We start from the raw sequence: 12868 nt of genomic DNA on the forward strand, positions 1-12868 counted from the left end.
TTTGAGTTTATCTTTGTGTATGGTATAAGAGAATGGGTCTAGTTTCATTCTTCTGCACGTGGCTGTCCAATTTTCTCAGCACAATTTATTGAAGAGACTGTCCTTTTTCCAGTGGATGGTCTTTCCTGCTTTGCTGAATATTACTTGACCATAGAGTTGAGGGCCCATTTCTGGGTTCTGTATTCTGTTCCATTGATCTCTGTGTCTGTTTTTGTGTCAGTATCATACTGTCTTGATGATCACAGCTTTGTAGTACAACTTGAAATCCGGCATTGTGATGCCCCCGGCTCTGGTTTTCTTTTTTAATATTCCCCTGGCTATTCGGGGTCTTTTCTGATTCCACACATATCTTAAGACTGTTTTTTCCGACTCTGAAGTCATGGTATTTTTATAGGGATTGCATTAAATGTGTAAATTTCCCTGGGTAGCATTGACATTTTCACAATATTAATTCTTCAACAGAGGCATTTTAAACCCAGGCCCACCTTAATTCCAGATCTCCTGTTCTTAGCTACTACATGTGCTACCCTAGAATGTAGTCACATGGATTTGTAACATTCCCATTCCTCTAGCAAGTTCTGTGCTACCTGTATTCAAATCATGTCCTACCTGTCCTTTGTGCTCTTGCCTCAACCACAGAGAATCACAATGAAAGAATCCTAGAATCTTAGACTCAAATAGAACCCTGAGGATTCTTGAGACAAAAAATTGACACTTTCGTTTATAATTCTAAACGGTTATTTTTTTTTTTAAGACTCATGGATGTCTTCCCAGTGCTTATTATACTTTTGCTCTTTTCATTTTTTCAAGTGGGTTATACATGAAGGTGACAAAATTCAAATATTTATTTTTTTAAAGATTTTATTTATTCATTTGAGACAGAGAAAGAGAGTGCATGATTGTTGAGGGGTGGGTGTGGGCAGAGGGAGAAGGAGAAGGATTCTCTGCTGAGCAGGGAGCCCTACCTGGGGCACAATCCTCGTATCCTGAGATGATGACCTGAGCCCAAGGCAGACCCTTAACCATCACAAACCACGCAGACGCCCCTATTTATTTATTTTAGGGAGAGAGGAAGAGAGTGCCCACATACAAGCGGGGGAGGGGTAGAGGGAAAAGAAAGAATCCACAAGCAGAATTTTATTTATCCATTTGAGATGGAGAGAGTGTGTGCATGATTGGGGCGAGGGAGTAGAGGGAGTGGTAAAAGGGTTCCCCACTGAGCACAGAGCCCAACAAAGGATTTGATCTCAGAACCCTGAGATCATGACCTGAGCCAAAATCAAGAGCCAGCCACTCAAACCGACTGAGCCACCCAGGCGCAGTGAAAGTGACAAAATTCAAAAGGCTAAAAGGGTATACAATCTTAAATACTTTAAAGTATATTTAACTTAGTCTAGTCAACCCTGACCATTTACATGTGAGGTGTGACAGAAGAGGAAACTGAGACATAAGGAGCTGGTGTCCAATTGAAAGCCACCGATCAATGAAGAAACCAGGCACTTTATCCAGACCCCAGTGAGTAAGACCAAACTTTGTCTTTTAGAATCCTCGTGCATGAAAGAAATCGGGTGGGCTCATCCTTTGATACTGCTGGGATATTTTTCATCTTTTTCCTTTCTTTCTTTTGTATGCCTGCCAGTCCCACTAAAAGATAAGGATCAGGGTTCAGAAAGCCTCACCATTGTGTCATTTCCCAGGATGCAGAGCCACTGTCATTTGGTTCACATTTTTATTAAAATAAGATGAGTGATTCACTCACATTACAGGCAAAGAATCTTTTACCAGGAAAACCATACTTTGAAAAACAAAGCTGATGGCTTTAAGGAACAGTAACTGCTAATGTCAATTTCCTTTCCCATCCCAGTGCCATTTCCAGTCCCAAAAAAAGTCAGGCACTCTTCTGTCTTTAGCTGCCTCTTTCTCTTAGCCACACATATACATATAATTATAGATAGGGTACATTATATATGCCCACAAAAGACAACAGCAGGAAAGACAAAGGTGGATTCATTTGAAGAGATGTATGTGTTTATCTATATCCAACCCTCTCTCTGGTTCCTGCTGTTTTTGTTTCTTAAGTCTATTTTTTTAGTTGATGGGTAGCCATAAATCCATCATCATTGGTGGATGTTAGTGGATTCTGACGAGGGAACAGGCTGTGGTCTTTGTAAATACGCCTACATACTGGCAACAGCCTTCCCCAACTCACACAATCATCGAGAACCAGGAACCTAGATTGTTTTTTTTATTTTTAGTCTGTCTTGGTTCAACTCACTCTTAGTGAGTAACTCTGTTAGCCACTGCTTCCTTTTATATTTATTTAGAAGAGAAGGAAAATGCATTTTAAGCAAATCAAATGCATAATCTGTTCCACTTCCTATTTATTCTATGGCGACGTTGGACAGTGGAAAGCCCAGAGAAATACTTTTGTTGGTTTTTGTTTCCTGTGGCTTGCTTTCTCAGACAAGTCATCAGTTTTGCTGATAGCTTTTTAAAATTCCATCCCAGGGGCACCTGGCTGGCTCAGTCAGAAAGTGTGACTCTCGATCTCAGAGTCAAGAATCCAAGATCCATGTTGGCCATAGAGATTACTTAAAAATAATAAAAATATTAATTAATAATAATAAAATCCCATCCCAACTGTCAGCCTGGTTTTTTTTTTAAGATTTTATTTATTTGAGGAGAGGGGGAGCATGAGTGGTGGGGAGGGGCAGGGAGAGAGGGAGAAGCAGACTCCCCGCTGAGCAGGGAGGCCGACTCAGGGCTCCATCCCAGGACCCTGGGATCATGACCTGAGCCAAAGGCAGACACTTAACCGACTGGGCCACCCAGGCACCCCCATCAACCTCATTTTAAACTGGAAAGGAAAAAGGTAGTTGGAAGCATTTTTGTGTGTACATTAAATATACTTTTCTCTTGCGAATCTGTGTTCAGTCCTGTTAAAATTACAGATAGAGGCCTATTATAGCTTCAAATGTTTATTATTTACATTGCTTCTTCTCTATTTTCTTATAGAGATTAGCAGCTAGTCACCTAAAATAGAAAGGGTCTGTCAGTTTGTTTTGGGGACAGCAAGAAAGTCAAGAGCCAGGGAGACCTACATCTGACCCTGGAGCCAGCCCAGGAGAAGGATGAGAGAAAGAATTGAACTAGCTGGTAGCAGATTTAAATATTAACAGTAATACTAACAACAACAGCAGTTACAGCTAACATATACTACATTCTCATTATGGAATTCACTATGCTGGCTGTTTTTCATCCATAGAAGACATAAAAGGCTGAGGGCCCAGGCACCATATAGCAAGAAAGAAAGAAAGGCTCATGTAGTGGAAAGAGGCCTTGACCTAGAAGGAGAAGGCTTGGTTAGATCCTGTCTCTACCATTTACTTATCCCTTATTGAGCCTCATTTTTCCTTGTTATAAAAATGGGAGCAATGCCATTTCCCTCTCCCCACCTCTCAAGGTTCTTACCAGAATCAAAAGTGATAATGCATCTGAAAATCGTTTTCATGATTGTACAGTCTCTCTATAAATATGACTCATCAGTACTTTCAGTATGAGATGATAGAGGATTGGCAGTGCATTGACTCTCAAGGAAAGTGGTGTGCACCACCTGCCTTCAGGCAAGAATTCTGTTATTCTCTCATCAATAAGAACAAAGGCAGATAAAACAAACACGAGATAAGGAATAAGATTGTTTTAGCCACCCACTGGCTTGAGCTGGAGGACTTGGATGAATTGTGCCTTTTGTTACACAGGTGCCATCCCACCTGTGTGCCTCAAAAGCAGAAGCATGATAAGAGCAGGTACTATTTATTGAATACTTACCCTGGGTCATATACTTGCACTTTAAATTTACTATCTCCTTTTTTATTGGCTTTATTTACATATAGTTGACACACAATGTGACATTAGTTGCAGGTATACAACCTAGTGATTCGACATTGCTATACATTATGCTATGCTCAACCCCAGTGTAGCTACCAGTCTGTCACTTTTTTAAAACCAACTATTTTAATCTTAAAAACTCCTCATAGGGCAGCCCAGGTGGTGCAATGGTTTAGCGCCGCCTTCAGCCCAGGGCCTGATCCTGGAGACCTGGGATCGAGCCCCATGTCAGGTTCCCTGCATGGAGCCTGCTTCTCCCTCTGCCTGTGTCTCTGCCTCTCTCTCTCGCTCTCTCTGTGTCTCTCATGAATAAATAAAATATTTAAAAAAAAAAAAAACCTCTTCACAGAGTCTTACTATCAGTCTTACTATCATATCAGTATTGTACATAGTCTTACTATCAGTATTGTACATACGGTTATTATCATTGGTACTAGTATTAATATTTACTCTCATTTCTTTTTTTTAATATTTTATTTATTTATTCATGACAGACACAAACAGAGGGAGAAGCAGGCTCCATGCAGGAAGACTGATGTGGGACTCAATCCTGAGACTCCCAGATCACGCCCTGAACCAAAGGCAGACACTCAACCGCTGAGCCACCCAGCAGCCCTTTACTCTAATTTCTAATTGGCTTACTCAGTGTCACATGGCTAGTTAGCTGAAGAACCAGGATTTGGATCCTGGTTGGCTGATCCAGGAGGCTGTACTACTAAAGTAGGCACTTAGGGGTTTGTGGGTCAGACCCATGTTGAGTTAGAGCCAGGACTTTTTTTTTTTTTTTTTTTTTTTTTTTTTTTTTTTATGATAGTCACACACACAGAGAGAGAGAGGCAGAGGCAGATGGAGAAGCAGGCTCCATGCACTGGGAGCCCGACATGGGATTCGATCCCGGGTCTCCAGGATCGCGCCCTGGGCCAAAGGCAGGCGCTAAACCCCTGCGCCACCCAGGGATCCCGAGCCAGGGCTTTTTAAACCATCCTCAAGTGAGCCCTAGAGTTTTAAAGCAGCCTCAGGTCCCTCCCAGCCACTTCATCCCTTGCATCTCTAGCCTAGATGAAAAGAAGGTTGGGTAAGAAAGGCTTTGTTTGTTTGGGGTATCTGGGTAGCTGGGTTGGTTAAGTGTCTGCCTTCAGTTTAGGTCATGATCTCAGGATCCTGGGATTAAGCCCCGAGTCAGGCTCCCTGCTCAGTGGGAAGTGTGCTTCAACCTCTCCCTCTGCTTCTGTGCTACTCCCCCACTTGTGATCATGCTCTCTCTCTCTCAAATAAATAAAATCTTTTTTTTTAAAGGCTTTGTTTTTATCTGCATCATACATTGAGTTTCCTTATAAGATTTCCATTGAAAAAAAGTATATGTTTTAATTTTTTTCAACCCTCACATAGCACATCTTTCTTATTTAAGGTGAGATAATGGAGGCCCACAAGAGTTGTACCCAGAATAACGTGGTTAGTTCTTTGCAGAATTCAGGTTTGTTCTTTTCTCTACGTCATATCATGTCAGTGAGAGAACAGACTTTCCCCCCTCCAAAACAATGTGAAAACCCTCATTCTGGTCAGAACCGTGTAAGGAAATTTAAAATACTGCCTCTTTTCAAAGATTGAGTGAGGTTTTCCAGATACACCACCATTGCAAGGCAGGATGTTTCCTCTCACTGGCAGTTACCATGAACATGGACTGATGTTCTGTCTCCACCTTACCTCATGTGACTGTTTAACCATTTCTGTTCAGTTCAGAACAGGTTTGAGTCACAGGCACTTGAGACAGCACTTGCTTCTTCCTGGACAAGAATTACACCTTGGCTCTGACGTCTCTGTTTCAAAGAACACTTCCTAACTTCTATTTCTAACAAAAATGTAAAGTAACAACACCTAGTAGAGCTGGACTTATTGATATCTAATTAAAATGTGAACGAGTACAGATATTATGCTTGAAATAGCTTCTATGATAAGCTACTAGGCCCTCCAAGAGGTTATAGTGCCAAGGTCCTGCTGCACATTTTGCTGTTCAAAGCTGCCTCCCGTTTCCTCAATAAATTGTCAGAAGACTGTGCTTGTCCCAGAGTGACTAGTCCTGTTGCTACTGGAGAGAGGCCTTTATTTCTCCTGGCACCAGTGCCTCCTTCCACAATGCCGTATGGCTGCCCACCCTGGGCCTGTGCAGCCTGTTGTGGTTCATGTCATCAAAGCTGTCTAAGACAGTGTCCTCCCCAGAACCAACCATTGCCTTGGTCCTCAAACTCCCAACAGCTCCATCATGACGGACCCAAGAGAGGGTCTAACATGGTATGCAGGAATCTTATCATACCAGACCTCTGGTTCAGTCCCACAGTAGGAGCTCAGGATGGCCATGGTTAGCCTAAAAACCAGATCAGATTGCCATGATGTGCCATACACAATCCCTTATGGAAGAATTTTCAGATCCTGATTAGAAATGTTCCCATTTCTTTAAATCTCTGATAATATAAACAATTCCTGAGGAGTCTCTTTTGTTCTTTCTAAAAATTGCCATATAATTGTTACTATGTTTGATTTAATTCTTTGCCTAGAATGCATACACTGGTCAAACAGAAATAGTCTCTTGATGTTGGGCTTAGTCATAATAAAGAAAGAAGGAATCTGGCTTTCTGCCCCTGTTTAAACACACTAAACATGCTCTGGGGAGTAATGGGTTGGCAAAGGATAGCATTAATAATGGCCCAACTACTTTACCCAACAGGTGTCGATGGAAGCGGTTGTTTCTCATTCCTTTTGTAAAATCATTTCCTTTTCAATGAACTAATTATCATTTCCCCTCCATTTATAATATAAAACAACAGTGCTGTCAAAAAAGACAGAATTCAAGAAAACAGCCTGCTGTTGTTCTGGGGCTCTAGATGTTAACTATCTTCCTGTGACTTGTAGGACCACACACTACATGGAGATTGAAACTGTCAGATATCTTACCTCCTTTCCCTCTTCTCCTCCCCACTCTCCCTCACTCCCTTCCCCCACCTTGCAGAGTAGCACTGAGAAGTATTTACTCAGCTGCGGATTGGTACCAAAGCCTCAGGGCACTGGGGGTAGGAAAGGGCGGTGTGGTCATGCCCCAAACTATCCATGTCCTTCCGAGCATCTCTTGGCAGAGCAGGCTGGCTGAGGGTGAGTGCCATTTAGAATGAGCATTCACAAACCCTGCATAAAAAGAACATAAAAACAATTGCAGCTGAAAATTGGAGAGTCCACTCATGGGCTGTGGTGTTCTCTGGCCTCTGTGGCCTCCCACTGAGGTTATGCAGCCAACCAACTAGAGGTTGTTCAGTCCACTGGGATTCCCCATGGCTTGGGAGCATTTCATTATCTCCAGCTCTTGTCCTGACACAAGCTCACCCAACCATCATCTCATCCTCCATCCTTTTGGAGCTAAAAACACTTGATTTCAGCTTTGGGGAAGGCTCTCTCTGAGTAAGGGACAAAGATATGGCCTTAGTTCCTTCTGTCTGGCACTCCTCACTGGTCTCCTTTAATGACACCACTCTGACCCTTGGAAAATGCATCATTTCCCAGGAAGAACAGAGGCGTCTGAGTCTATAAGCACACACTACCACAGTTCTGAGCAAATGTGTGGGCACACATGGTGGTCTCCAAGGAGGATGTAGAGATGACTAAGCTGCCCCCACAGAGCTTCAGAGACAGGAATTTCCACAGCAAGAAAGCAGACCAAATGTAGAAAAAAGAGATCTTCAGCCTTCTTTTCCAAGAAAGAAGAAGGTGAGAACAAGTTAACTTAACCCTGATTATTTCTTTGCCAAAATAACCTCACCTGTCTCCCTCTAGGATTAGAGTGGAGATAACCAACAAAAGAATATTCTGAGCCAGGGCTGGTTATCCTGAAAACTACAGTATTCATGCTCAACTTGTAATAGTGGTAAAGTGAATTAATAAGAAGTAACCACTAGGCTTCTTCTAATTTTCATGATAAAATTGGCGATGTATTCCTTTTTAAAAAAATATTTTATTTATTCATGAGAGACACAGAGAGAGAGAGGCAGAGACATAGGCAGAGGGAGAAGCAGGCTCCATGCAGGGAGCCCAATGTGGGACTGATCCAGGGACTCCGGGATCACGACCTGAGCCTAAGGCACTCAACCACTGAGCCACCCAGGCATCCCGTGGTGATGTATTCCTATGAAAACAAATACTCAAGCCGATTGGATTGAGCACCTAATAAGAAGGTGCTAGGAGTCAGTAAGCACATGAAAAGTAGTCCACTTGCCAGGATATATTGTGCTTGCTGAGAGTTTTGGTACCTAGGACGTTTTCCGTTTCCAGCACTTTACAGCTCCTAGCATCTCACATCCCTCTAAATTTGTAAACATCCCTCCTGTGCCTGGTGAGTCCTTATCTCTGTGTTCACACAGTGACCAGAAATTTGTCCCTCTGGATTTTCCTCTGGGTCACAATGTAATGCATGTTTTTATTCATTCATTCCTCCAACAACTATTTACTACTATGTGCCAGGCATTGCGCTTAAGGGCTTTAAGTTATGTCTAAAGATTCATTAATTTCAGGACTTCCAAGTTTTAATCAGGTAATAATTATAAAAGAATCCTACCATTATTGAGCACTTTGATCTTTTTTTTTCAAAAAAAGTGCTTTTTTATTTTTTAAAGATTTTATTTATTCATGAGAGACAGAGAGGCAGAAAGCTTTTTCTTGGGGAAAAGTGCTTTATATTTAAATTGCCTCGGGGTGCCTGGCTGGCTCAGTCCCGTAGAGAATGTGACTCTTTAACTTAAAGTTGTGCATTTGAGCCCCATATTGGGGGTAGAGGTTAATTTTTAAAGTGATCTCTATTATTTAAATATTATTTAACCTCTATTATTTTTAACATTTTTTAAAAAATAATAAATTGTCTTAATTTATTTTTACAACAATTGCATTAGGTAGGTACTGTGGTTATTCACATTTCTAAGAAGAGGAGATCAAGATCAAGATTCAGAGAAATTGTGTAACTTATCCAAATCATACTAGTGGTTAAGTAGTAGAGCTAGGCTTTAAAGCCAGGTGTCTGATTACAAAGTCTAGGCTCGGGGATCCCTGGGTGGCTCAGTGGTTTAGCGCCTGCCTTCGGCCCAGGGCGTGGTCCTGGGGTCCTGGGATTGAGTCCCGTGTCGGGCTCTTGCATGGAGCCTGCTTCTTCCTCTGCGTCTTAGTGTCTCTCTCTCTCTCTCTCTTTCTCTGCCTTTCTCATGAATAAAAAAAAAAAGTCTGGGCTCTGCACTAATACAACTGCCCTGGGCCATTTAATGTGGCCCACCTGGAGGGTATCTATATGTTTAACTTCAATAGAAAGTCTGTCAGTCACCTGGAGTGAAAAGTCCTACCTACCATCAGAGGTCAAGTCCTCCACAAAACATGGATCCCACTTGCTGGAGTGGAACTTGCAGGACCTTTGGAGTTAGACAGGCTTAGGTCTGAATCATCATTCTCCCTCCTCTGACTCGCTCTGTTTCCTTGAGAAGGCAGTTAACCTTAGTTAAAGAAACTCTAGTTTCTCCATTTCCAAAATAATATTAGCAAATACTAACAGCACTTTTGATGGACCAGACATTGTTCTAAGTACTTTACATTAACTCACAACAACTGCATGATGGCAGTACTATCATTATCCTCATTTTATAGATGGGTAAATGGGTAAACTGAGGCACAAAGAGCTTAAAGGTCAGTATCAAAGCTGGGATGTGGACTCAGGCAGGATAACTGAAGTCTATGCCATAAGCCACAGTGCTATGCTGTGCTGCCTCTGGAAAGGAGAGAATCAGGGCATAAAAACTCTGGTCCAGAGCCAGGCCCACAGTCAATGGGACTATTACAAGGTGGAGAATAAGAACGTTTAACGGCCCTGACCACCCACAGAAAGAAAGGCACCAATTTGTGGAGAGTATTCTAATTTTGATCTTACACCAAAGCCTTCTTGTGCCTTTGCCTTTGAACTTTTAGGACCTGCTGGCTGAAGCTTTCCTAGCTGGGGATGTGGTATTCCTTTGGAGAAGGCATTTCTTGGTACATACCACTTACCCTCCCTGCACCTGCCAGGATGAACAGTGGCTGGCAGGTGGGTGGGGATGGGAAATGGCGGCCTGGCCAGGAGCACAGGTGTACTCATCCCCCGCCCTCCCGTGGCCTCTGGCCCAGCACAGGCTGTGCTGCCGGTGCTTACTGTCTTTCCTGTTGACAGTAATTAGAACCTTTCAGACTAAATTTCTTACAGGAAAAAAAATCCCAATTCACTTGAATTGTCTCCTTGATCCAGTTCACCTGGAGCTATTTAGTTCCTGCAGTTTGTTTGGAGGGAAAAACAAGCTCTTAAGCCTTCACACATTATGGCTGATAAGATCAAGGTGCTGAAAATGTTAGGTAAATGTTGGAACCTGACTGAGTTTGAATTCCAGTTCTACTTCTTAAGCGTACACGATCTGAGTTTTTATATCTGTGAAATGGGGATAACCATAATGAAGATTAAATTAGACAACATAGGAAAACCCTTGCAAGAGTAGTACCTGGGGGGCACCTGAGGGAGGGAGTTCAGTTAGTTAAGTGTCTGCTTTCGGCTCAGGTCATGATCCCAGGGTCCTGGAATCAAACCCCATATCATGCTCCCTGCTCAGTATAGTCTGCTTCTCCCTCACCCTCTGCCCCTCTTCCCCACTCGTGTTCTGTCTCTCTCTCAAAGATTGGCTATCAATATTATTAAGCCCAGCCAGCCCTCACCCCTCCTTCCCTCCCTGCCTAAGATTTTGCTCTGGGAAGCCATGTTCCCTTCCTGTCCCCCAGGCTTCAGACCCCTCTTTTCTCACTCACCAGATAGATGTCAATTGACCCTTGAACAACATGGGTTGGAACTGCCCAGGTCTCTTTGTATGTGGATTTTTTTTTCAACACAGTATTGTAATGTATTTTCTCTTCCTGATGATTTTCTTAATATCATTTTCTTTTCTCTAGCTCACTTTATTGTGAGAATACATATACACAATATAAGTTAATTACATTAACTGTTACAGATAACAGTTATCTGTAAGGCTTCTGGTCAACAGTAGGCTATTAGTTGTTAAGTTTTGGGGGGATCAAAAGTTATACATAGATTTTTGACTGCACAGGGGGTTGGTGCCCCTAACTCCACATTGTTCGAGTGCCAGCTGTATTTCATCTCTCTAAGCTTTATCTGTGAAGTGGGACTGGAAATAATGGAGGCTCCTTCATAAGGCTGTTGTTGAGGTTAAGTGAGCTAATTCAAGGCTCGGTAACTATTCAGTCTCATTACCGTTGTTCCTGAAGCTTAAAGGGCTGCCTGAAAAGGCCTTTGAGATCTTGGAGAGCTCTTAGAGGACCCAGAGTAGGCATTTTGGGTTAACTAGGGTCTGAGTGTAAACCTCAGGAGCTGGGGAAACTGCTAGCTTGTTCGTTGCTGTGATACAGTGCCTGAAGCTGAGGAGGCCCATGGTAATAGTAAACACATGAATACTGCAAAAGAGTATTTAAAAAGAGATTTGGCTCAGGGGCACCTGTGTGGCTCAGTCAGTTGGGTCCTTGAATGGAACTGTGTATCAGGCTCCCTGCTCGGTGGGAAGTCTGCTTCTCCATCTCCCTATGACCCTCCCCTGCTCGTTCTCTCGCTCACTCACTCTGTCAAATGAATAAATAAAAAATCTTTAATAAAATAAAAATAGGGGATCCCTGGGTGGCTCAGTGGTTTAGTGCCTGCCTTCGGCCCAGGGCGTGATCCTGGAGTCCCAGGATCAAATCCCACATCAGGCTTCCTGCATGGAGCCTGCTTCTTCCTCTGCCTGTGTCTCTCCTCTCTCTCTCTTTCTCTCTGTCTCTGTCTCTGTCTCTCTCTCTGTCTCTCTCTCTCTCTCTCTATGTGTGTGTGTCTCATGAAAAATAATAAAATATTTTTAAAAAATAAAAATAAAAACAGATTTGGCTCAGGCAACCTGACAGAGAATTCTAAAGGCATACCACTCCTGGGTGTTTAAGCATTTAAACTCAGCAAGGAACACTTTCCTCTTCTCTATCTTTGCCCCCAGAATTTAAATACAAAACTACAGTATCCCCTTTGTTTGATGTTACTGTGTTCTAGACATTCTGCTACCTACTTTACAGACATCATCTCTTTTAATCTTGATTTCAACCCTGAAAAGTAAGTATCATCATTCCCATTTTACAGATAAGAAACTGAGAGTTAGAGAGATTGAGCAATTTGTCCAAGGTTGCATAACTGGTAAATTGCAGAGCTGAAATATGAACCCTTGCCTGAGGGACAGGATGGGGACAGCTCCTGTTTGCTCATCAATGTTCAGATTTTGGGACAAGTCTTATCACCCACCATTCCCCCAAATACCCACTTTACAACTGAGGAGTGTCTCCAAGTAGCAGATGCCTCCCCCTCAAAATCAGGTGGCCTTGGTATTATCCAGCCACTGCATTAATAAAAGTGGAACTGCTGTCTTTGAGGCACCTGGGTGGCTCAGTCAGTTAAGCATCTGCCTTCAGCTCAGGTCATGATCTTGAGGTCCAGGGATTCAGCACTGTGTCCTTAGGCTCTGTGCTAGGCAGAGAGTCTGCTTCTCCCTCTCCCTCTGCCCTTCCCCCTGCTTGTGCTCCTCCTCTCTCTCAAATAAATAAAATCTTAAAACAAAACAAAACAAAACAAAAAAAACACCCTGCTGTCTTCCACAATTAAGGTGGCAAAAATTCTCTATTTGCCTGGACTTTCTTTTTTTTTTTTTTTAAGATTTTATCTATCTATCTATTTGAGAGAGGAAGACAGAGCACAAGCAAGGGGAGCAGCAGGCTCCCCACTGAACAAGGAGCTTGACATGGGGCTCAATCCCAAGACCCTGGGATCATGACCCAAGCCAAAGGCAGATGCTTAACCGACTGAGCCACCCAGGTGCCCCTGCCTGAACTGTCTTCTCTTTATCTGACTATCTTC

General features: G+C 42.8%; 1 protein-coding gene and 1 long non-coding RNA gene across 6 annotated transcripts in view; both read left to right on the forward strand.

Moving 5' to 3' along the window:
- CSTPP1 (centriolar satellite-associated tubulin polyglutamylase complex regulator 1) overlaps nucleotides 1-12868 on the forward strand; it is a 198419-nt gene that overhangs the window by 159309 nt on the left and 26242 nt on the right. The gene's annotated exons all lie outside the window — the stretch shown is intronic.
- LOC140612712 (uncharacterized) lies at nucleotides 870-5816 on the forward strand. Its single transcript, XR_012013890.1, has 2 exons — nucleotides 870-1515; nucleotides 5624-5816. It is a non-coding gene; the product is annotated as an uncharacterized lncRNA (long non-coding RNA).

This window comes from Canis lupus, chromosome 21 (genome assembly GCF_048164855.1).
Source record: "Canis lupus baileyi chromosome 21, mCanLup2.hap1, whole genome shotgun sequence".
Classification (NCBI taxonomy): domain Eukaryota; kingdom Metazoa; phylum Chordata; class Mammalia; order Carnivora; family Canidae; genus Canis; species Canis lupus.